The sequence below is a fragment of the Chiloscyllium plagiosum genome, chromosome 8 (assembly GCF_004010195.1).
Source record: "Chiloscyllium plagiosum isolate BGI_BamShark_2017 chromosome 8, ASM401019v2, whole genome shotgun sequence".
Lineage (NCBI taxonomy): Eukaryota > Metazoa > Chordata > Chondrichthyes > Orectolobiformes > Hemiscylliidae > Chiloscyllium > Chiloscyllium plagiosum.
Window position 1 is genome coordinate 102959423 of NC_057717.1, and position 25475 is coordinate 102984897.

Below are 25475 nucleotides of genomic sequence, written 5' to 3' on the forward strand. Positions count from 1 at the left end.
ATTGATGTAGGTAACGTGGTATTGAAAAATTCAACAGGTGTTTATTACAGCTCCAATGTGTACCAACATTGTAGTAATCAGAGGGCACAAATTTAAAATAATAAGCTTAAAAATAATGGGGGATAATGAGAAAGAATTTGATATTTGAAAACAAATTGCTGTGATCTAGAATGTGTTGTCAGAAAGGGATAGGGAGCAGATTCAGTTGTGGGGTGGCATGGTGGCTCAGTGGTTAGCACTGCTGCCTCATGATGCCAGGGACCTGAGTTCGATTCCAACCTTGGGGCACAGTCTGTGTGGAGTTTGCACATTCTCCCCGTGTCTATGTGAGTTTCCTCCCACAATCCAAAGAAGTGCTGGTTAAGTGGATTGGCCGTGCTAAATTACCCCATAGTGTCCAGGGGTGCGTAGGTTTGCTATGGAAAATGTTACGGTTATAGAGAAGGGGGTGAGTCTGGGTGAGATGCTGTTTGTAGAGTCAGTTTGGGCTGACTGGCCTGTTTCCACACTTTGGGGGATTCTATGATCAGACAATGGGTTACCATTGCCTCAGACAAGGGGCATTACTGAGAAACTAGGACCTTCAGCCTGGGTGGGAACTGAATCCACCCTGTTAACATCGCTATACATTACAAACCAGCAGTCCAGCTGCACTGACCCGGTGGGTATGATGTGATCCACACTTGGTCTCAGGTTCACTCAGAATGTAGGAGGCATTTATTACTTCAGTCTCAATATCAGCTATCTGACCCCAATGCTGAAGACTGTTGACAGTTGGGTGAACAGAAAGATTTTTGTTTGTGATATGGCGACACAATGAATGCCCAAACCAAAGGGAGCTGGATAAATACTCTCAAAGGACAGATGGTCAGGTTGATGGGGCAAGAGCAGGGGAGCAGATCTAACTGGATAGATTTATCAATGAGCAGTTAAGGCAAGATGGGCAGAGCAAGCTCCATTTATGGTGTATGATTCTATCCTTATTAGTACTTATTTCTGGTAGAAACTCAGTTACTCACCAACAGTACTGAGACTGAAGCAATAATTGATTCCTACATTCTGACTGATGGACTAGGCCTGAGACCGAGTGTGGAACATATTCTACCCATCGAGTCAGTCTAAGTGGTTGATAGTATGTTTTGTATCTAACCTAAACTGTTGCATAGTGTTTTTTTTTGCAAAACTTTAATTAAGACAATACCCCTTAATGATCCACCAGTATGCCTCCAACAAAAGGGTGTTTAAGCAACATTCTTGTCAAGTGCTTGTGGTTGTTGTTATGCATTCTCTGAAGGTCAGGTTCTGTATGTGACAGCAATTATAATGTAATAAAAACCAGGGCACAGATCAATATGCTAATAACCTTTCTATTCTCTATTTGCACCTGCCAATCTTGTGCAGGTCTCTGCTTGGACCAAACTTGAGAGATGCATCCAAAAGCAGTTGACGTAACCTTTGCTTGATTCAATTAGGTTTTATCTCATTTAACTGGTGCTCTGCACTGCTCCAGAGTGTGTATCAGCTTAACTGTGAGAGTGCTAATTGTGCTGTCTCTCCTCGATTCTCATTCTGATCGCAATCGGACTGAATTCTGAGTGTGTCATTAGCAGAGAAGAGATGCTGAAATTGGGGCACAGGCAAGGGCAGCTGTGTTTGGAGTGATGCCCGTGTTTAAGTCAGGCAGTGTAGTTAAGATGCTAATTCCACAGCCTTCGATGGCAGAATCAATGCAATTCAACAGAAGGTGAAGGGTCAAATGCAAATTGTAATGACGCCAAGTCTCTGACTCGATCAAAGCTCACCATTCACAAGCTGTTTCTATCTTCTGCTGGTTGTGCAGAATGAGCTCCTTCCATAGAAGCAGAGAGAATAGGGACAGGAAAAGGCCATCCAGCCTGCTCCACCATTCAATGTGCTTATGGTTGATCATCCAACTCAATCCCCTATTCCCACTTTCTCCCCAAGCCCTAAGACCTGTATCTAACTCTGACTTAGGGTCATAGAGCTGTACAGCACGGAAACAGACCCTTCGGTCCAACTTGTCCAATCCGACCAGATATCCCAACCCAATCTAGTCCCACCTGCCAGCACCCGACCCATATTCCTCCAAACCCTTCCTATTCATATACCCATCCAAATGCCTTTTACATGTAGTAATTGTACCAGCCTCCACCATTTCCTCTGGCAGCTCATTCTATAAACGTACCACCCTCTGCGTGAAAAGGTTGCCCCTTAGGTCTCTTTTATATCTTTTCCCTCTCACCCTAAACCTATGTTCTCTAGTTCTGGACTCCCCCACCCCAGGGAAAACACTTTGTCTATTTAATCTACCCATGCCCCTCATGATTTTATAAATCTCAATAAGGTCAACCCTCAGCCTCTGATGCTCCAGGAAAACAGCCCCAGCCTAATCAGCCTCTCCTTGTAGCTCAAATCCTCCAACCCTGGCAACGTCCTTGTAAGTATTTTCTGAACCCTTTTAAGTTTCACAACATCTTTCTGATAGGAAGGAGACCAGAATTGCATGCAATATTCCAACAGTTGCCTAACCAATGTCCTGTACAGCCGCAACATGACCTCCCAACTCTTGTACTCAATACCCTGACCAATAAATGAAAGCGTACCAAACACCTTCTTCACTATCCTAACAGTGGCCGAACCAATGTCCTGTACAGCCACAACATGACCTCCCAAAAGTATTATTTCTTTTGGCCTCAACTGCTTTCTGTAGCAGGAAATTCCACAGGCTCCCCCACTCTCTGGGTGAAGATATTTCTCCTCACCTCAATCCTAAATGGCCTACTCCTTATCCTGCGCCTGTGTCCCCTGATTCTGGATTGTTCAGTTATCAGGGACATCCTTCCTGTGTTTACCCTGTCTAGCCCTGTTAGAAGTTTATAGGTTCCTGTGAAATGCCCCCTCATTCTTCTCCCAGTGAATATAATCCTAATCATAATCCTAATCTCAGTCTCTCTCTCAGACCTCAGTCCTGCCATCCCAGGAATCAGTCCAGTTGGTTGTTTATCAGTTTATGGCATATGATTCAATAAAGCACTTATTTGAGATGATAACTCCATTGTTCACCAGGACTACTGAGATTGAAGAAATACACACCAGAGGTGCTGGTGTTGGACTGGGGTGGACAAAAGTCAGAAGTCAGACAACGCAGCATCCAGGGAACAGGAGAATCGACGTTTCGGGCATAAGCCCTTCTTCAGGCTTATGCCCGAAACGTCGATTCTCCTGTTCCTTGGATGCTGCCTGACCTGCTGCGCTTTTCCAGCAACACATTTTCAGCTCTGATCTCCAGCATCTGCTGACCTCACTTTCTCCTCAGAAGTCAGACAACACCGAGTTATAGTCCAACAGGTTACAGTCACTCCTTCATCTGACAAAGGAGCAGCGCTCCAAAACTTGTGATTTCAAATTAACCTGTTGGACTATAACCTGGTGTCGTGTGACTTCTGACTTTGTCCACCTGAATAAATGAATAAAGCTCAGACCAAACAAACTGACACTATGGTGTGAGCTTTTCCTTCAGGCGGGTTTTTGTCTGGTATGGTGCAATGCTAATGCTAGCTCCAGGAACAAGAATGAGATGCGAGTAACTTGGCATTGAAAGATTCAGTAGATGTATATTACTACTCTTACATGTAAATATATCATGATCGCAGTCACTTCAGTGTCTGGGCTAATATTAAGTTGGTCAGCTGCAAACAGATTAAATTCCCTACAGTGTGAAAACAGACCATTTGGCCCAACAAGTCCACATCGACCCTCCGAAGTGTAACCCACCCAGACCCATTCCCCTACCCTACTTTTACCTCTGACTAATGCACCTAACACTATGGGGCAATTTAGCGTGGCCAATTCACCTAATCTGCATATCTTTGGATTGTGGGAGGAAACCCATGCAGACACAGGGAAAATGTGCAAACTCCACTCGGACAGTCACCCAGTATGGGAATTGAGCCTGGGTCCCTGGCACTGTGAGGTAGCAGTGCTAACCACTGAACCACCATGCCACCCATGTGCAATGTGCCATGTCATGTCATGCTTTAAGTGACCCGAGTTAAGATGGAATATGAGACCTTTATACTTTCAGCTTACATGCTGTCACAGGGATGATATCATGAGCATGTATCTTAAACGTACAATGAGATACTTCTCATGACTGGGATGGGGCAACACAGTGGCTCCATCTTTAGCGCTGCTGCCTCACAGTGCCAGAGACCTGGCTTTGATTCCAACCTTGGGTGACTCTCTGTGTAGGTTTCTTCCGGGTGCTCCAGTTTCCTCCCACAGTCCATAGATGGATAGGTTAGATGGATCGGCCATGCTAAATCGTCCCTAGTGCCCAGGGATGTGCAGACTAAATGGGTTAGCCTTGGGAAATGCGGGATTACAAGGACAGAATAGGGGACTGGGTCTGGATGGGATGCTTTTTGAAGGGTTGGTGTGGACCTGATGGTTCAGACTGTCCAGATTCTATGAGACATGACTCACCACGTGATTCTGTTCGCCCTATCAGCTCAGAATTGAGTCGACAAGGTGCATTGGTGTTTAACCTCAGCAAGCTCTACATGTGTTTACACAACTCAAGCTGAATCCTATTTTGGCATACTGCACCCTCCACCATTCCACTGTTTTAACTTCCTGTTCATGTCTCTCTTTAGATTAGATTAGATTAGATTACAGTGTGGAAACAGGCCCTTCGGCCCAACAAGTCCACACTGATCCGCCGAAGCGAAACCCACCCATACCCCTACATTTACCCCTTACCTAATACTACAGACAATTTAGTATGGCCAATTCACCTGACCCTGCACATCTTTGGATGGTGGGAGGAAACCGGAGCACCCGGAGGAAACCCACGCAGACACGGGGAGAACGTGCAAACTCTTCTTCAGCATTGTCTCCTCTAACCCCAGTGTTTCCCATTTGAAGACCAGGCTTTGAGACCTTGCAGTCTCTCCCTCCTCTCTATTGTCAGTTCCCGAGCTGCACATTTGGCCCATACCTGGATTGATTCTTTCCCCTGCCTTATTACCACAGAGCAAAGGCAGGGGCTCTCTTTCTGTTTTGTGCCATATTCAGGTAAACCTCAGTTGGGGATCACAGCAGTCTGTGAAGGAGATCACTCTCTCAGACGCTCTTACAATGCACTGTAAACTCCATCTTAAATTAACATGCTAACGGAGAACAATGTGAGACTTCCAACCAGGGAATAAAGATCTTTCATTCATATAGCATCCTTCATGACCTGAATGTCCCAAAGTACTCTTTGGCTAATGAAGTACATTTGAAACAACATAATGGCTAGGTAACCTGACTTTTTTTTTCGGGGTTGGGGGTTAAGTATTGACAAGGACGCCAATGAGAATTCCCATGCATAAGTTCAAAGTAGACCTACAAGATCTCCAACCTGACAGAGCCTCAGTATAACATCTCCAGCGACAACCTGGCACTCGCTCAGTACTGTCCTGAGAGTTGAAAAGTGCTGCGCTAGAAAAGCACAGCAGGTCAGGCAGCGCCTGAGGAGCATGGGAGTCGACGTTTCAGGCAGAAGGCCTCCATCACAAATGAATGAAGGGATTATGCCCGAAACGTCAACTCTCTTGCGCCTCGGATGCTGCCTGACCCGCTTTTTACCAGTGGCCACACTTTTCAACTCTGACTCTCCTGCATCTTCAGTCCTCACTTTCCTCCTCCACTGACCTGAGAGTGTCAATCTTGTCTTCATTTTATGCTTCAGTCCCTAGTACTGGGTTCAAACCTCTGACCTCCAAATTTAGAAATAAGAATGTTATGAGTTGAGCAACCACCTGAAGCCAAGGGAAGGAATTGTGATGGCAGGGTAATTCAATCCACTGAAGTTCCTGAGAACCACAGAGACTGAGGGAAAGCTTGTACTAGAATGAATTGCACTGCTCTGCGCTCCAATCTCATCACTTTACCTTCTAATGTCAGTGACCCTTCAAACTGCAAAGTAGACCGGAGGGGCTGAGTAACAAATGGAGGATTAATAGAACAACAACGACAGCAGTTCCTTGTCTTTTCATCAGTGGCCACTTCTGGAGATCCATAAATCATACGCAGCAACCATCTCCGCAGAGAATATAATCCCAGTAACTCAATAATTCATTAGACCCTGCAGCAGACATCCCACTTAGTTAAAACTCTGTGACAGGCGCAGCGACAGGCACCTGGAAATAACAGAATATATTTCCTATCTATCACTGCAGCCAGCTATTCATTCCTTTTAGTTTCCGACCACTGGTGGTTTGTGGCCGGGGAAGTTTGCAGCCACCAGTCCTCCAAAGAAAAATAGCCTTAAATAACCTCCAGTTGTTCTTTCATTGGATGTGGGTATGAGCGGCAAGGACAGCGTGTATTGCTTGTCTCTCATTGTCATTGAACTGAGTGGCTTGACTGTAAGATATGGCAGCAACAGTAGGCCATTCAGCCCATCGAGTCCACTTCACCAATCAACAGGATCGTGGCTGATCCTCAACCCCACTTTCCTGCCTTTTCCCCCCACAATGCTTGATTCCCGTCCTTGTTAAGAATCTATCCCAGCCTTGAATAAGCTTAACGGCCCAGCCTCGATAGTTCTCTGTGGTAAAGATATTCCACAGGTTCACTGCTCTCTGATAGTCATGGAGTTATGCATCGCAGAAACACACACTTTGGTCCAACCAATCCATGTTGACCATAGTCCCAAACTAAACTAGCTCCACTGCCTGCATTTGACCATATCCCTCCAAACCTTTCCTATTCATTTGCTTATCTAAGTGTCTTTTAAACATTGCAACTGTACACATCTACCAATTCCTCAGGAAGTTCATTCCACGTGCGAACCACCCTCTGTGTAAAACATTTGCCCCTTATGTCTTTTTAAATCTCTCCCTCTCCCTTTAAAGATATGCCCCCTAGTCTTGAAATACCCGGCCCAAGGGAAAAGACACCTTCCATTAACCCTATCCTCATCTCTGTCTTAAATATGCGACCCCTTATTCTGAGTTGAAGCCCTCTGGTGCTAGACTGTCCTGCCAGAGGAAACATTCTCTCCGTACCTGTCCTGTCACATCCACTAGAACCTTGCATGTTACTGTAGTGTTTGTAACGAGGTCAGCCAGGTGGACCTCATAGAATATGAGTTCCCTGATTGGGGCTGTTAATCAGGGAGCCCTGGCTGACAGATAGGAACAGGAGTGTCACGCTGAGAGCTGGCTCTGATGGAACTAGATCAGTGTCATACCTTATGCATGTGTAAATAAAGGGTGACTTGGTGACGGGATACCAGCCTCTGTGGAGTTATTTCAGTCTCGGTAAGATCACCTCTCATTTTTCCCAAACTCTCAATGAATTTAAACTGGCCCAAGCCACACAATCTCTCCTCAGAAGGCAATTCCTCCATACCTGGTCCCAGCCTAGTCAATCATCTCCAGTCTACCTCCAATGCCAATATATCTTTCCCTTGATAAGGGGACTACAGCTGTTCACGGGTATTCCAGCTGTGGTCTGACTCTAGTTTATTTGTGGCCTGCTGGGCTGTCACAGACACCAGTTAATCTTCAACCACGTTGCTGTGGGTCTGGAGTCACATGTCGTCCAGACCAGTTTCCTTTCCTAAAGGACATTAATGGACCCGATAGGTTTTCACAACAATCACTGATAGTTTCACAGGCACCAGCACTGAGACTTGCTTCCAACTCTTTGATGGAATTTAAATTCTACTTGCGGGAGTGGTGCAGGAGCTTCCCAAATGACCTCCCCAAAACAAGAGGGACAAGTAGAGACATTAACAGTAGGAAGTGAGTGGGGATGGAGACTGGGTTACTTTAACATTGTGTCTGTCCTGTTGGCAGCAGGCAGAATGGGTGAGAGTTTCCCGAATATTCTGTCACAGTGATGCATAAAGTGAATTATGTGTTCGCATATAAACCGCTGACGCAGAAACAGGAAAACAATAAGATGTAATTACATAGTGCCTTCAACGGAGTAAAATATTCCAATACGCTGCATGTGGACATTTTAAAATGGATGTTACAACAGCTTACTGGAGTGGCTGGGATTTGAACCTCCTGGCTTTGGGATAGGGATGCCGCCACTGTGCTACAGGAGCCCTCAAAACAGTACACATATGGCAATATCAGGGCAGCTGAACATTGGTCAAAGAGGTCAGATTTAAATAAGCATTTTAAACATGTCCTTCAGGATGGGAAGTCAGATCTTAGGCAGTGCAATAAATATGTCGAACAATATTTGCAACAAGAGGTTAGAGGTTTCTTCTAAGAATGCCTTCCAGAAAGAGCGCACAAAGATATAACAGTCTCATATAGACTTCCTGATGCATTGTTGTATCTGAACGAAGTCATACCTGCTTCAGACTTACAGCATTGACTTAGCCTGTGAATACTAACTGGATAGCTTGAGAGAGATCTGCAATGCAGGTCTTAGGGGAAAGGTACTATAATAAAGAACTGTCTATCAAGCAAGGACAAAGAATCAAAACAGCAGCAGGGGGAACAAAATGTAATCTATGCAAACACAGTCAATGGGCATAATGGTCTTCCTGTGTCCTTGTACAAAAGCATGTGCTTCCTCTAATCTGTCAGCTGTCCAGTCAGTGCTGGGCAGGTAGGTCAGTCACCAGAGGTCACAGGTTAAAGATAATTGGCCAACAATACAGGTGACAGAGTCTTTAACTCACGTTATTCACAACAGCAACTTGCATTTATGTCACTCCTCCAATGTATTGCAACATTCCTAAGGCATTTCACAGACGTGTTATCGAACACAATCTAACTTCGAAGCCACATGAAATTCTGGGACTGGTGACTGATAGCCTCAAACCTCCGGTAAAGGGAATGTTGAAGCTGGAGAGGGAATTTCCGAGCCCAGGCTCGTGGAGTTGATTGAGCTGGCTACCCATGGGTAGAGCAATTCAGACTGCAGGAGCGTGGATCTCAGAGGGTTGTAGGGTTGAGGATGGGTGCAGAGACTGCAAGCAGGTGAGAACAAAGCAATCTGAAAAGAATCATGGAAATGACTACAGGACAGATATTTGGTCTATTGCTTCCATGCAGAGTCCTGAAGGAGAAATGAACCAAGGGCCACTCTCTAGTCTCTTCCCTGCAAATGTTTCCTCTTCAGATAATGATCTATCCACACGACTAGAGCAGGGTGGTAAGGACAAGCCAGGGAACTATAGACCTGTGAGTCTGATGTTGGTAGTGGGCAAGTTGTTGGAGGGAATGCTGAGGGACAGGATGTACATGTATTTGGAAAGGCAAGGACTGATTCGGGATAGTCAACATGGCTTTATGCGTGGGAAATCATGTCTCACGAACTTGGTTGAGTTTTTTGAAGAAGTAACCAAGAGGATTGATGAGGGCATGGTGGTAGATGTGATCTACATGGGCTTCAGTAAGGCGTTCGACAAGGTTCCCCATGGGGGACTAGTGAGCAAGGTTAGATCTCATGGAATACAGGGAGAACTAGCCATTTGGATACAGAACTGACTCAAAGGTAGAAGACAGAGGGTGATGGTGGAGGGTTGCTTTTCAGACTGGAGGCCTGTGACCAGTGGAGTGCCACAAGGATCGGTGTTGGGTCCTCTACTTTTCTTAATTTACATTAATGATTTGGATGTGAGCAGAGGAGGCACAGTTGGTAAGTTTGCAGATGACACCAAAATTGGAGGTGTAGTGGACAGCAAAGAGGGTTACCTCAGATTACAACAGGATCTGGACCAGATGGGCCAATGGGCTGAGAAGTGGCAGAAAGAGTTTAATCCAGATAAATGTGAGGTGCTGCATTTTGGGAAAGCAAATCTTAGCAGGACTTATACACTTAATGGTAAGGTCCTTGGGAGTGTTGCTGAACAAAGAGACCTTGGAGTGCAGGTTCATAGTTCCTTGAGAGTGGAGTCACAAATAGATAAGATAATGAAGAAGGCATTTGGTATGCTTTCCTTTATTGGTCAGAGTATTGAGTACAGGAGTTGGAGGTCATGTTGCGGCTGTATGGAAGGTCATGTTGCGGCTGTACAGGATGTTGGTTAGGCCACTGTTGGAATATTGCATGCAGTTCTGGTCTCCCTATCAGAAAGATGTTGTGAAAATTGAATGGGTTCAGAAAAGATTTACAAGGATGTTGCCAGGGTTGGAGGATTTGAGCTATAGGGAGAGGTTTAATAGGCTGGGACTGTTTTCCCTGGAGCATCGGAGGTTGAGGGGTGACCTTATAGAGGTTTATAAAGTCATGAGGGGCATAGATAGGGTAAATAGACAAATCCCTGGGGTGGGGGATTCCAGATCTAGAGGGAATAGGTTTAGGGTGAGAGGAGAAAGGTATAAAAGAGACCTAAGGGGCAACTTTTTCACACAGAGGGTGGTACATTCATGGAATGATCTGCCAGAGGATGTGGTGGAGGCTGGTACGGTTGCAACATTTAACAGGCATTTGGATGGGTATATGAATAGGAAGGGTTTGGAGGGATATGGGCCGGGTGCTGGCAGGTGGGACGAGATTGGATTGGGATATCTGGTTGGCATGGATGAGTTGGACCAAAGAGTCTGTTTCTGTGCTGTACATCTCTATGACTCTATGAATGAACTTGCTGAAGAAGGAAGGCAATGTTAAAATGAGACCAGGAGCTAACAAGCAGCAAGGGGCCCAGTCTGATTTGCAGCAGAAACAACCCAGACTTGCTTGAACTTCAAATCACCAAATGCAAAATCCTGTAAGAGTTGTCATCATCGGGCGAAGGGTTCAGGTTGGTTTTCTTTGCAGGTTTCAAAGACACTTCCACACCCTTACCAAGGGTGGGTTATACTAGCCATTCAGAATTAGCCTCAGAGGAGTTTCATGATATTGACCAGAGCATAAGAGTCACACATCCGAAACTGACATTTGGAAGTGAATATTCGTTGGGGTGGAGGGTGTGGGTAAGGGATGTCACAGTATTCACCCAGCACATTTTGATCTTACACACTTCTGGAGCAGACAGGGTGAAGAACCTGGACCTCCTGTCTCAGAGATAGGGACATTGCCACTGCATCACAAGAGCCAGAACACAGTGTTGCAATGAAATAAGATAATGATTTGATCGATTAAGTCAACACTTGCTCACAGTACCTCAAGTTTCAATTGTTCCATTCAAAACTCATCACTTTATTTCCTCACTGACACCTGGTTTATCTTTCACTGACCTAACTGAAAGCAAAGTACTATGGATTCTCAGAAACAGAAAGTACTGGAGGAATTATAGGGTTTCCTACAGCACCTTCTAGTTATTCTGATCTCATTAGGCTGAGAGGAGAAAGGTATAAAAAAGATCTCAGGGACAACGTTTTTACGCAGAATGTATGGAATGGGCTGCCAGAGGAAGTGGTGGAGGCTGGTACCATTGCAACATTTAAAAGGCATCTGGATGGGTATTTGAATAAGGAAGGGTTTGAGAGTTTGCATCAATATTTACAACACCATAAGAGCAAGGAGCTGAAATTAGGCCATTCAGCACATCCATCCTCTGAGAGTGCCACTTCTCCCCTCCCTTCTCCAACTGTCCTGAATACCAAGATATTTCTTCTAACCAATCTGCTCAATTTCCTGCATCTAGAATGCAATCTATCCCTCATGGTATCCTCCAGCCATAGAACAACATCGAGCATAGAGCAGTACCGCTCAGGAACAGGCCCTTCGGCCCACAGTGTTATGCTGAACAATTGCGTCTTCTGCCTGCCCTTGGTCCACACTCCCTCCAATCCTTGAATATTCATGTGCTTACCTAAAGGTCATTTACTAATGTAGCCGCTTCCACCACCACCCTGGCAGCGTGTTCCAGACTCCTACCACTCTTTCTGTAAAAATACTTGCCCCTCACATTTCCTTTGAACTTTTCACCCCTCTCACCTTAAATGAATGCCACCTCATATCAGACATTTCAGCCCGGGAAAAAATATTCTGACTGCCAACCCTATCTAAACATCTCATAAATGTATAGACTTCTCTCAAGTCTCCCCCAGCCTCGGTTATCCAGGATTTGATGTGTGCCAATCAACATTGCATACTCCCTCCTCAGGACCCCTTAAGTACAGGCATAACCTTAAAGGGGGAGCAGGCAGTATGGGTCTAAACACCTCCTCTATGAACCTGCTGCCTGGCAAATGGCCACCTACAATTTCCTTATGGATATTGTTAGTCAACCTGATCAGATGTGTTATGCCACACCACTGGGACTTGAATAATGACCTTCTGGCTCAATGGTAGAGACACTACCACAGTGCACAAGAGCCCTGCATAACTTCCTGCATCAATTATTTCCTGTCTCCTGCAAGGCTATGCACCAGGGGCTCGAAAGTGGGATTAACGTGAGCTTGTTTGTGCAAGCTGGCACAGACATGGAGGGCTGAATGGCCTCTCTCTGTGCTGTATCTCTCCTTTGTTTCTCTGATTCCTGCGACCTCTGCCCTCCGATCCCGCCCTCATCCTCTGATTGGACCTTTAACCCCTCTGAGACTTTCTACATGACACCCAAAGCCACAGTCAGCTGCAATTTAATTATGCAGTTCCCTCTATTGGGAGGTGAAATCTGTCATCTTGAACTTGTCACTTTATCTGATTTTAAAGGAAAAACAAAAGCCTTTGATGCGATTATTCTGAAAGCTAGGAGCACTGAAAACAAATTGCATTCTGGTAATATTTTTATCCTGTGATTGTTCTGTCATAATCACAATAAGATAAAGTTGTCTAATGGAATTCTACACTCGTTTAATGTTCCTTTTTGTCCACTTTCACCATCGCCTGTACTGTTTGCACTGCCTTTCATTATTTTCTTGTTCTCTGTGTCAGATCAGGGTGAGGCTCAATTCACTGGCAACATCCAGAACAGATGAGGGCATTCAGTCCATCAAACCCATTCTGTTCCTCTGTTAGATCATGGCTGGTCTGTGCTGTGAATCCATTCATCAGGGGTTTATCTCTGACCCCTTATTATCCAAAACTGACACTAGTCTGTCCATCTTAGCCTTAACTTGCAACTGATCCTTAGCATTCAAAGTCTCTTTTGGGGAGATAATTCCTGTAATTTTAAGGTTTAAGCATCTTGACTGAGTTGTGACTCGATCTTCCATACTTGAGGAATGCAAGTCTAGGACCCAAAGGACTTATCGTACATGAGATTGAACAGTAAACGTTAGCATTCTATGCAACCTTCATGATCAGGTTTACAGTGTCCACCTTCCATGTTCAGGGTCAATTCTGCCATGGTGACTATCCCCCAACCCTACACGCCAAAAACACATGTCTCTCCTCACCCCAATAAACCCTACTGCTACCCACATCATGGAATTCCAACAATCACCATCAAGATTCTTCCATACCTGTGCAAGTTAGACCCAGGTAATAAATTGCTGAATCTTTGCTTTGGAGACCTGATCTATCCTTGATGCTGTGACCAGAACTGAATGCAGTTCCTCCAGACACAATCTAGGGGGAGTCGATTGTCTAGTGGTAACTTCACTGGACTGGATTCGCACTCAGCTCAGGCGAAGTGGGTTCAAATCCCCAATGATAGCTGACAGGATTTCAAATTCAGTTACCAATTCTGGCCCTTCAAACCATCCTGCATCACCAATCCATGTCCTTAACTGGAATGCCTTGCATGTGACACCTCAGTTCCCCTTAGGAGCAACTATTGATGGCCTTATGTGCGATGACCACATACTGTGGAAAGGTAAACATCTGGAAAAGAATTCACAATCTAACCTGCCACCTCCATCATTTTGAAAATTAACACCCTTAAATTATTGCCTTGTGTTAGAGGTGAGAGTGGACCTTTAACTGCTGCGGTCTTGGGATGATGGTCTTCCCCGGAAGGGTATTTGGAAGATTGTTGAAGGATTCTGACCCAGTGGCATGGCCTAGAATGTGGAGCTTTTTGTGCTGTACTGGTAGTATCCCTGCCTTTGGAACTGAAAGGCCTGGGTTCAAATTTTACCTCCTCTACAGGTGTGTATGTGTGTGTGTGTTACTACAGGTCTGAACAGATTGATCTGAAATACTCAGAGAATAATGCGTGTGGATTTTGTAAAATCTTGAAATGGTAAAAGAAACAAGCGCCCGACAATGATTAGCTCCAGGCTGTTTAAGAAGCATTTTGCATTTAAGTAGCACCTGCAACGTCCTAAAACATCCCAAGGTGGTCCACAGGAGCATATTCAAATGAAAGGTCAAGAAATGTGGCGTTGGAAAAGCACAGCCGGTCAGGCAGCATCCGAGGAGCAGAGAATTGACGTTTCAAGAGTAACCAATCATCTCCTGCTCCTTGGATGCTGCCTGAGTGACTGTGCTTTTCCAGCACCACACGTTTTGACTCTGATCTGCAGCATCTGCAGTCCTCGCCCTCTCCATATTCAGATGAAAGCATTCAAGAAGCCACATGGGGCTAACTGGGTAGATGACCCAAATGTTTGGTCAGACACAAGTTGCAGCCTGGAGAGGGGCAGGGAGCACAGGGAAAGATTTAGGGTTGAAATGTTCATTTTTTTTTAAGGAGGGAGGTAAAGCGGGGGGAGATGTTTAGTTTGCTTTTTTGGCGGGAGGGAGGCAGAGTTTGATTGATTGTCACGTGTATCGAAGTATAATGAAAAGCTTTGTTTGCGAGCAGTACAAACAGATCACAGTCGGCAAGGATGTACAGATCAAAAAAGACTTAGACAAAGGCATAGGGTTACATCACATGGGAGTGCGCTGGGCAAGATCAATGTTAACAAGATTTGCATTATTTGAGGCTAGACAGTCCATTCATCAGTCCAATAATGACCGGGAAGAAGCTGTTCCTGAATCTGCTGGTGCATGTGTTCAGGCTTCTGTACCTTCTGCCTGACGGAAGAGGTTGTAGGAGATCATTATCAGAATTCCACAGCAGCAAGCTGTGTAAATGGAGCCCAAGGATGGGAGGTTGGCTTCTGTCTTGGTGTGGGCTGTGCTCACCACCCTCTGTAGTTTCTTACGGTCCTGGGCAGAGCAGTTGCCATACCAGGCTATTATACACCCAGAGAGTATGCTTTCATTGGTGCATCTGTAGAAGTTGGTGAGGGTCCTTACCGACATGCCAGATTTTTGTTTTGGATTACTTACAGTGTGGAAACAGGCCCTTCAGCCCAGCAAGTCCACACTGACCCGCCAAAGCAAGTCCACACTGACCCACCCAGACCTATTCCCCTACATTAACCCCTTCACCTAACACTACGGGCAATGTAGCATGGCCAATTCACCTAACCTGCACATTTTTGGACTGTGGGAGGAAACCAGAGCACCCGGTGAAAGCCCACGCAGACACGGGGGGAATGTGCAAACTCCACACAGTCAGTCGCCTGAGGCGGGAATTGAACCCGGGTCTCTGATGCTGTGAGGCAGCAGTGCTAACCACTGAGCCACCGTGCCGCCCATAAAACGTGGACTGTATTGGTGGAGGGTTGTAACCTTACTCTGGGACAAGAGTCCTGAATTTAAGTGCCACTTTGCTCCAAAGGTATTAGCTACCTGGGGAAGAAGAATCACACTAGCTTTCGGAGCGACGCTCCTTCATCAGGTGATTGTGGACTATAACCTATAACCTGGTGTTGTGTGATTTTTAACTTTGTACACCCCAGTCTAACACCGGCATCTCCAAATCATGGGGAAGAAGAGGTGCTTTTGTACTGTCTTGAGGAATGAAAAGCTCAGTTTTAAGGAGGAGGGAGGCAAAGAGGGCGGAAGCGATTGAGGGACCCAAAGCTCATCCATTTGGTGGGGCAGAGAAGCAGAGAGAGGGAGAGATTCAGGGAAGGGATTTCAGAGGTTGGGGTCCGAGCAACTGGAGGCACAGTTGCCAACGGCTAAAGAGATTAAAATCAGGAGGTCCAACCTAACAATGTGCACAGATCTCAGAGAGTGGGTAGGGCTGGAGAAAGGGCTGAGAAATTACTCATACGGTTAGTGAGATTGTATGATAAATATGGCGGACTAGCTTCTACAATTTACATGCATTCAGAATGGAGTGCATAAAATATCGAAAGAAAAGTCGTCTCGAGTTGCCAGAAATTCAAACACATTCCAACGTGAGCACCAGTCTCTGAATAAATTTTAAGAAAGAATGAGAACTTTTAACAGCTCTGAGGCAAGCATGCCTGGTCTTTGTCAGTTATTGGTTGAATTTTATTGTTTTGTCAATAGTCGTAAAATCAAAATATAATTATTATCCACCCTCTTTTTGCAATTCCCATCAAAATACAGTCAACATCTAGCTCGCTTTCAGGAGTGTTACAGATCACTTCACTGTATGCAGACAGTTTAAGGATTGTTATTTATTGGGACCTAAAGTAAGGGTTTTAAATCTCTGTTTTCCTTCTTATTCCTCCAGCTTTTTTGCTTCTCCTCCCCTTTTGAGTGGTCTCTGGGGTCCGGTTCCATGTTGCTGTGGTATGTTATCAGAATGATTGCTGTTCACTGACAGTTGAATTGTGACTATGCTGGAGATGGGGTAGCATTGTTGCAATAGGCAGACCTGATAGTTCAATGTGCTCAAACACACACCCATCCTCCTCCCAGAAGTATACTTTGTATTTAGCTGCAATGCAATACAGCAGTGAAAAACTGTCATTCGATCATACGGAACTTGAATATCGGTGATAAAATAAAAGCACCTTTTGCCCAACCAAAAACAGAAATTGCTGGAAAAGCTCAGCAGGTCTGGCGGCATCTGCACAGAGAAATCAAGAGTTAATGGTTCGGTTCTGAGGAAGGGTCACTGGACCCGAAATGCTAACTATTGCTTTCTCTTCGTAGATGCTGCCAGACCTGCTGGGTTTTTCCAGCAATTTCTGTTTTTGTTTCTGATTTACAGCAACCGCACTTACTTCGGATTGTAGTTTCTGTCCACTTTTCCTCTGCCCGTCAGGAAAATTTGCAAGAATGCCAGTGTAAAGGGAGCGATGTTTTGGTACTGTATGAGAGTTGAAAAGTGTGGTGCTGGAAAAACACAGGAGGCCAGGCAGCATCTGAGGAGCAGGAGAATCGACGTTTCGGGCATAAGCCCTTCTTCCAGCATGCGCAGTCCTCACTTTCTTCCACTGTATGAGAGTTGCATGCTGATTGATTGGCAAGTGGACTCTGATTGGCAAGTGGACTCTGATTGGCACAGATGTTGTCATGAATGAGACAACAGTTAGATGACAACTGACAGTTAACTGCCAAGTATTATTACTTTGGTAATTTTTATTTTTTGCAGATTGTCCCGATGAGATCAGGAGGGACAGCTTCAATAGTCAGTGCCTTCATTTGAGCCATACACAATGTCACGTTCTTCCTGAGCTGCTCAGTCGTGTAATTTAGCAGATGAAAACTGACTGAAGGACTTCCTTTTGTATTGAACCTTTCATGTCAGGAATTCTCAAGGCTCTTTGATGCTACTGATGCTTTTTTTTTATGTGTTGGCAGTACAGACTAACAACCACATTCTGCCACATTTCTCAAGTGATGAGCATGGTTCACAATGCGATAATGAACAGGTAATCTGTTCCGGTAATATTGATTCAGAGGTAGATATTGGAGTGAACTCCCATACACTTCCTCAATGTGGTGTCGTGAAATCGTTTGCACCCAACTAAACAGGTAGCACAAGCCTGGGTTTAATGTCTCTACCAGAAGGCAGCACCTCCAACTATGCAGTACCCCCAACAGTGCTGCACCAGAGTATAAGACTTGGCTTTTATGGGATCACGCTGGGATTGTGTGTTGAGCATAGGACCGTATGGACCAAAGGCAGGCACATTACTAACTGAGGCACAGCTGTCCTTTAATGTAGAAAACATGGCAATCGATGTGTGCACAGTGAAATCCTACAGATGGTGATGTGATATTGAGTCCAGAGCTGCTTCAGTGTTGGTTGTTGAATACCAGTAGGAATACATTCCAGGAATATCAATAGCTCAGAAATGCCTAACAAGTGTTTGGACATAATGCCTCGAAGCTTTTGACTGACAGATTTGTTTTATTCTTTCATTTGCCTCACATGAATTGTTGGATTAATCCAAATGATAAAGATTCAGCTTGAACCTTGGTGAGAAATTTCTATTTGAGAAATGGGCCTTTTGGAGTACTTTTTTTCTCAGGAAGCTCATATCTAAAAAGGTTCTGATCATAAACTCCTGCTTATTCCACTCCATGTCCAGCACGCATCCTTGGCCAATGGGTGGCACAGTGATCCAGTGGTTAGCACTGCTGCCTCAGAGTGACAGGTTCCTGAGTTGGATTCCAATCTTGGGCAACTGTGTGGAGTTTGCATGCTCTCCCCGTGGCTGTGTGGGTTTCCTCCGGGTGCTCTGGTTTCCTCCCACAGTCCAAAGCTGTGCAGGTTAGGGTGGATTAGCCATGCTAAATTGCCGATAGTGTGCAGGCTAGGTAGATTAGCTATAGGAAATACCGTGTTACAGGTTAGGGGGTGGGTGTGGTTGGAATGTTCGTCAGAGGGCTGGTTTACACTTGCTGGGCTGAATGGCCTGCTTCCATAATTGGGGATTCTATGAATGTTCCCTTAATGTCAAGTAAATGTTACATTTTCAGACATTTATTTCCTTAGTGTGTTTCTGCAGTAATCCTTTTTTATCCTTCTACATCTGTTTTCTGAAACTACACAACATTGGAGCATTGAATGGTCCACTCCGAATTATAAGGCCTCTGTCTGCTTGATTAAAATAATGTGACAAGGTCAAATTAACTCAGAAGAGAAAGTAGCTCTGTCTGCTTCCCATAAAGATGCGATAGCTTTTTAAAAATGCATCCGAACAGCAATTACCACTGAACCAGAAAGAGGTTAACTGAAGAACCCTAACAGCAGGATGAAAACAGCAGCAGTTTACATTTTAAAGATTCTGTGTAAAATGTAAAAACACTCACATAAACAAATGCATCTCCTATTCAGTGCTGCCTGAAAACACCACACAGACGCACACATTGTTATACATGTGAATGCTGTTACAGCCAGTCCCCTACCAAGGGTGCTCAGTTCATTTTGGTTCAACCCAGGTCGACAGGGTAATGAAGAAGGCATTTGGTATGCTTGCCTTTACTTGGTCAGTGCATTGAGTACAGGAGTTGGGAGGTCATGTTATGGCTGTATAGGACATTGGTTAGGCCACTTTTGGAATACTGTGTGCAGTTTTGTAGGAAGGATGCTGTGAAACCTGAAAGCTTTCAGAAAAGATTTTAAAAAGGATGTTGCCAGGGTTGGAGGGTTTCAGCTAATGGGAGAGGCTGAATACACTGGGGCTATTATCCCTGGAACATCGGAGGCTGAGGGGTGACCTTTTAGCGGTTTATAAAATCATGAGGGGCATGGATAGGATAAATATACAAAGTCTTTTCCCTGGTGTAGGGGAGTCCAAAACTAGACGGTGTAGGTTTAGAGTGAGAGGAGAAAGATCTAAAAGGGACCCAAGGGGCAAAGCTTTCAGGCAGAGGGTGGTGTGTGTATGGAATGAGCTGCCAGAGGAAGTGATGGAGGGCATCTGGATGGGTATATGAATAGGAAGGGCTTAGAGGGATATCAGCCAAATGCAGGCAAATGGGACGAGATTGATTTAGGATATCTGGTTGACATGGATGAGTTGGATAGTAGAGTTTGTTTCCATGCTGGTACAGCTCTTTGACTCTCTGTTCCTGGGTCAAGAAGGATACTTCGTGTCTTTACTCAGCACCTCCCTTAATTGGTCGCAAAAAGGTCAATTTTAAAAAGGATGTTTAAAGAAAAGAGGTTACCTCATGGAAACCTTTCCCCAATCCAAATATACGTACATTTCCAAAGAAGCAAATTTAACCAGACTTTCTCCATTTAAAGAAAGTGTGAGTTTGTCAGGTACTAAACATGGGAAGAGTTCCTTCAGAGTTGAATGTGACTTGGATACTGATCTCAAGGCCTGTCATTCATCCAGAAACTCCCCCGTGCTCACCCGTCAGCTCTTAGTGTGCTGGTTGGCAGTTGATTGGACAGGTTTGCTCATTGTTATGTTGGCATTTTAGTTTCCACCTTGAAAATTTCGAGGAAAATTGTTGAATTAGAGGCAGTTCAAAGAAGGCTCACTCGACTGATTCCTCAGATAAGTGAGTTTTATTTTGAGGATAGGATGGACCTGCATCCAATGCAGTTTGGAAGAACAAGAGAAGGGCTGATTAAGAGATCTCGTTGGGATGTTTACATGGGAGACGATGTTTCCCCTTGTGGGAGAGACTAGACTACAGTCCACAAGTTAGAAACGAGGGCTCTCTCATTCAAGACAGGTGAGGCAAATTAGTTTTTTTCTCTCTGAAAGTGTCATGGGACCATGGACTTCAATCCCCATTGAATATTTTTTATGGCTAGGTTAATAGATTCTTGACTGACAATAGAGTCAGGGTAAGCGTAGAGTAATGGGATAGGGGAATTGGTCTGGGTAATATACTCTCTGGAGGGTCGATGTGGACTTGTTGGGCCAAATGGCCTATTTCCACGCTGCAGGGAGTCTACGAAATTCTATGAAATGAGAAAGCAGTGGGGTTGGAGCTGATATCAGATTAGCCTTGATCATTGTGAATGGTAAAGCAGGATGAATGGAACATCCCTGCTCCTAATCCTAATGTTTATTGGAGGAGGGATTCTCATCCTTACAGTGGGCGGGGGTGTGGTTTGAAGTTTTTTGAGTTTGCAGAAACCACAGTTGAAAAGTCTGGTTAAGCTTCAGTCATTGCCAATGAAGGCATTGGAAATATTAACGCGCAGGGACCAAAGGTTCTGGTCTTACCAATATTTGGTTGGGGGGAAATGTTTTGGCCATTCATCAGATTGACAGTTTATTTTTATTTCAAGAATATACTTTATTCATTAAAAAAACTTTGCATATACGCATAGTCACAAATGCAGTTCGGTTCTGCACAGTAGCACATCAAGGATACAAATGAACATTAGAGTTTGACTCTAACCAAAGTCATCTCTTACACATGCAAGATTATATTTACATGCATTAAGACTTGAGGAGAGTCCGACAACTGAACAGACCCCCATTTACCTTCAGCAGGAAGACCTCAGACGACGGTCTTTCCCCACCATGCGTTGGTGGCAGCTGCCCCAAGCTTTAATGTGTCCCTCAGCACATAGCCCTGGACGTTGGAATGTGACAGTCTGCAACACTCGGTCTGGAAGACCAAAAAGGTCCGGGCAGACCAAAGAGTGTCTTGCACTGAGGTGATGGTCCTCCAAGCACAGCCGATGTTTGTCTCGGTGTGCGTGCCAGGGAACAGTTTGACACTGGAAGGGTGGAGTGATGTACTACGAGCTAGAACTCACTCTGAGCTGTGAGTTGAACCTGACCCATTTTCGCAAATGATACCGAGGACAATGTGCAAATGAAGAGTTGGCTGAGGACTGCAGAGATTGAGCCGAATCAGTGCATGGGGCTGTTAACCCTCCACATAGGCCACACTGAGCTTCTGCTGGTTTCTCCGAGCTGCTGGGCGGAAGGCAGTTTCCCTCCAGAGGTGCGTTTCATTGCCCTCCCCCTTCCTTCGGAAACTGGCAGCAACTATTAAACTATCCCGATGGGTCCAACCAAATGGCACCAAGATGGCAAGCCTTGATCTATGAGCAAGGGAGCAAGGTGGGAGATGCTAGTCCCCATTCTTCTTGCTTCTCTTGAAGAATTCCCAGTCCTGTTTTCAACAGAATCTCAGCTCATTATCAGTCACTGCTGCCAATGTGGTACAAGTCCTAATGGTAGCAATTACTATTTAGGCATGATATTTAAATTAACATCACAGTTTTTAGTCATTTCAACTGGTCATGAATATTCAACACATGAGACTTGGTGGCCGATCTTTTATCAACAATATTGATTCAGAGACACTTCAGGTATAGCAGAATTATCTCTTAAGTAATGGACAATGGTGCCTTTTCCTTTGTTTTGTGGTTTGTCATTTGTTGGAATCATAAAGTCATACAGTCCTTGTGTATATTTAGAACGGTGATAGGTAGACTCTTGATCAGTTGGGGAATCAAGGGTTATGGGGAAAGGGCAGGTAAGAGATGATTAGATTAGATTAGATTAGATTACGTTTTAGATTAGATTAGATTACTTACAGTGTGGAAACAGGCCCTTCGGCCCAACAAGTCCACACCGACCCGCCGAAGCAGACCCATACATCTACATTTACCCCTTCACCTAACACTACGGGCAATTTCCCATGGCCAATTCACCTAACCTGCACATTTTTGGATTGTGGGAGGAAACCGGAGCACCCGGAGGAAACCCAAGCAGACACGGGGAGAATGTGCAAACTCCACACAGAGAGTCGCCTATGAGGAATATAAGATCAGGTGTGATCCTATCGAGTGGTGGAACAGGGTTAAGGAGTCAAACAGCCTACTCCTGTTCCCATTTCTTATGGTCTTGTATATACCTAAAGGGCTTAACCTCATATAGAATTGTTACAGAGCAGATGGAGACCATTGGACCCATCTTGTCTGCACTATTGAGTCATACAGGATGGAAACAGACCCTTCAGTCCAACTCATCCAGGCTAAACAAGTTTCCCACACTAAACTAGTCCCAGTGTTGGGCCATATCTCTCTAAACCATTCCTATTCATGTTCCTATCTAAATGTCTTTTTAATGTTGTAACTGTACCTGCATCTACCACTTCCTCAGGAAGTTGACTGTACATACAAACCAACCTCTAAGTGAAAATGTTGCCCCTTAGGCCTCTTTTAATTCTTTCTCGTCTCACTTAAATCCACACCCTTGAGTTTTGAACTCCTCTACCCTGAGGAAAAGACCTTTACTATTCGTCTTATTTATGCCCCTCATGATTTTCCAAACCTCAATAATATTTCCCCTCAACCTCCTACGTTCCAGTGAAGGAAGTCTCAGTCTATCCGCCCTTTCCTCCACTGCATGTGTTATGGACCATCCAGACAGCCCCCCCTCCTCAAAAATACTTTAAGAAGATAACCTAGACCCTAACTTTATCTTAATTTAAAGGTAGACGTGAGGTGAATGTTCCAGGTATGATGCAGCTGGTCAAACCACTCGGCTTTAAGCAAAACTGTATTTATTTAACCCTATAATTGAAACATGAAGAAAAGAAAGTGGAATTTAGAATAACTTCACGATTAGAAAGCTCAACCAACCTGACACAATAACTATTGCTAATCAACTGTTCCATTACAGTAACATCCCATAAACACATCCCTTGGCAAAAAAGGGAAATTCAAACATAGATTCTGACAGGCAGGAGAGAACAACATCCAGAGAGAGATTTCAGAGAAAGGCAGATCCTTTATTGAAGCTGGCAACTCCCCTGGACCCACACATCTTTTGACTGCTACAACTAAGAAGAAACTAAAATTAAACCTGAACTGGGACAACTGGTCACTCCTCTTCCATTGTTAAACTGTTTAACTCCCTAGACTCTTCGGTGCCTCTGCCTTTAAGGTCTCTTTTCAAAAAAAGTCAAGTACACTTTTTAAAGTGACAGCATCGTCACACGCGTGAGACTGAAGGTGGGGATGGAGCAGCTCCCACTTTAGGACTTGAGTAGGTCGCTCTCAGGCCAATACTGGAGTGTAGCACTCCTTCAGTGCTACATTGTCAGAGGTTCCAACCTTGGAGTGAGGGACCGCTGAGCTGGAAGGTAGCCCGAACAGAAAAGATCCTCCCGAAGTCCAGAAACATTTCCTCGCTCAACCATGAAGATAACACATAAGAACATAAGATGAGGGGCAGTCCCTGCAGACTGCTCTGGCTAATCGGTTTGTGACCTTGACTCCACTTTATTGCCTACTTCCTACAACACGTAACTTCCTTGCAGGTGCAACATCCTTCTAACTCATTGTTGAGTATATTTAATGATGCTTATGTTGCTTATGTTCTGTTGTTAATTTTAAATCTGATAGATTTTTTTTGTTAAGCAAGGGTATAAAGGGATATAGCTGAAAATGTGCTGCTGGAAAAGCGCAGGTCAGGCAGCATCCAGGGAACAGGAGAATCGACGTTTCGGGCATAAGCCCTTCTTCAGGAAAGGGATATAAAGGGATATAGACCAAAGGTAGGTTTATGGATGTAGACCCCAGTTCACGGGCGGCATGGTGGCTCACTGCTGCCTCACAGTGCCAGAGACCTGGGTTCGATTCCAGCCTCGGGCGACTGTCCGTGTGGAGTTCACACATTCTCCCTGTGTCTGCATTGGTTTCCTCCAGGTGCTCTGGTTTCCTCCCACAATCCAAAGATGTGCAGGTTAGGTGAACTGGCCATGCTAAATTGCCCATTGTGTTCAGGGATATGTAGGTTAGGTGCATTAATCAAGGGTTAATGTAGGATAATAGGGTAGGGGAATGGGTCTGCGTGGGTTAGTTTTCGGACAGTCGGTGTGGACCTGTTAGGCTGAAGGGCCTGTTTCCACACTGTGGGGATTCTAGGGATTCTAAAACCTGTCAGACAGACTCAAGAACCTGAATCTTGGATACTTTAACAATTGCTCGACAGCTGTCCCTATTTTCTTATCAAACGAAATGTCCATAAAGTTGACCCTGCATTTCCTGTTGTGTTGTCATTTCAGCACCCCATCCTGTTCCCGGGCCAACATCACTGTCTCAGGCTTGATGCAGTGCTCCACTAAAGCTCAGCACAAGCTGGAGGAGCAGCATCTCATTTTCCGCTTGGGGACCCTGCATCCCCACGACTCAATACCTAGTCCAATAATTTTAAGGCCTCAGCACCTTCGCCATGTCCTTGCCCCAACCCCCACACACCAAGCCTTGTCGTCAGATGGGCTGTGACCAAAACAACCCATTGTCAGCCATCAGTGGTCTCCTTAGCAGATATTCATTCTCACAAGCTGACCTTTACCCATTCCCTTGTCTACCCAATTGTTGTTCTCTCTCTTTCAGGGCTGTATCTCCACCTAGCATTTATTCCCACCAACCCCACCCCACCTGCAGCAGATATACCAATCCATTCCCAGCTGCCATCAGTTCTGAAATGTTATGTCTGCTTTCTCTCTCCACAGATGCTGTGAGACATGTCTTGTTTTCCCAACAATTTCTGATACTGTTTGCAAATTGTCAACCCATTGTAATCAGCACTCTGAATTCCCAAATCAAACACACAACGTAAATCATTGACACAGTTATGAGTCTCCTACTGGCACCACGCTTATTCCTGAGCTGTTGTGTATCTGACAGAGTGGGATTATTTCCTTCAACTGAATGCGTTTTATTTAAAACCCTAAAGGCACTGTAATAAAAAGACCAAAATTAATAAGCTACAAGAGAAATATTGCAATTCGTTAGTGATCAAATTAAACATTCCAGTGTGAGCACATTAATGTAACCTTTCATTGTGCTGACAGGTATTGATTGAATGTTGCATTTCCAGCACATCTATTTGAAAATTGAT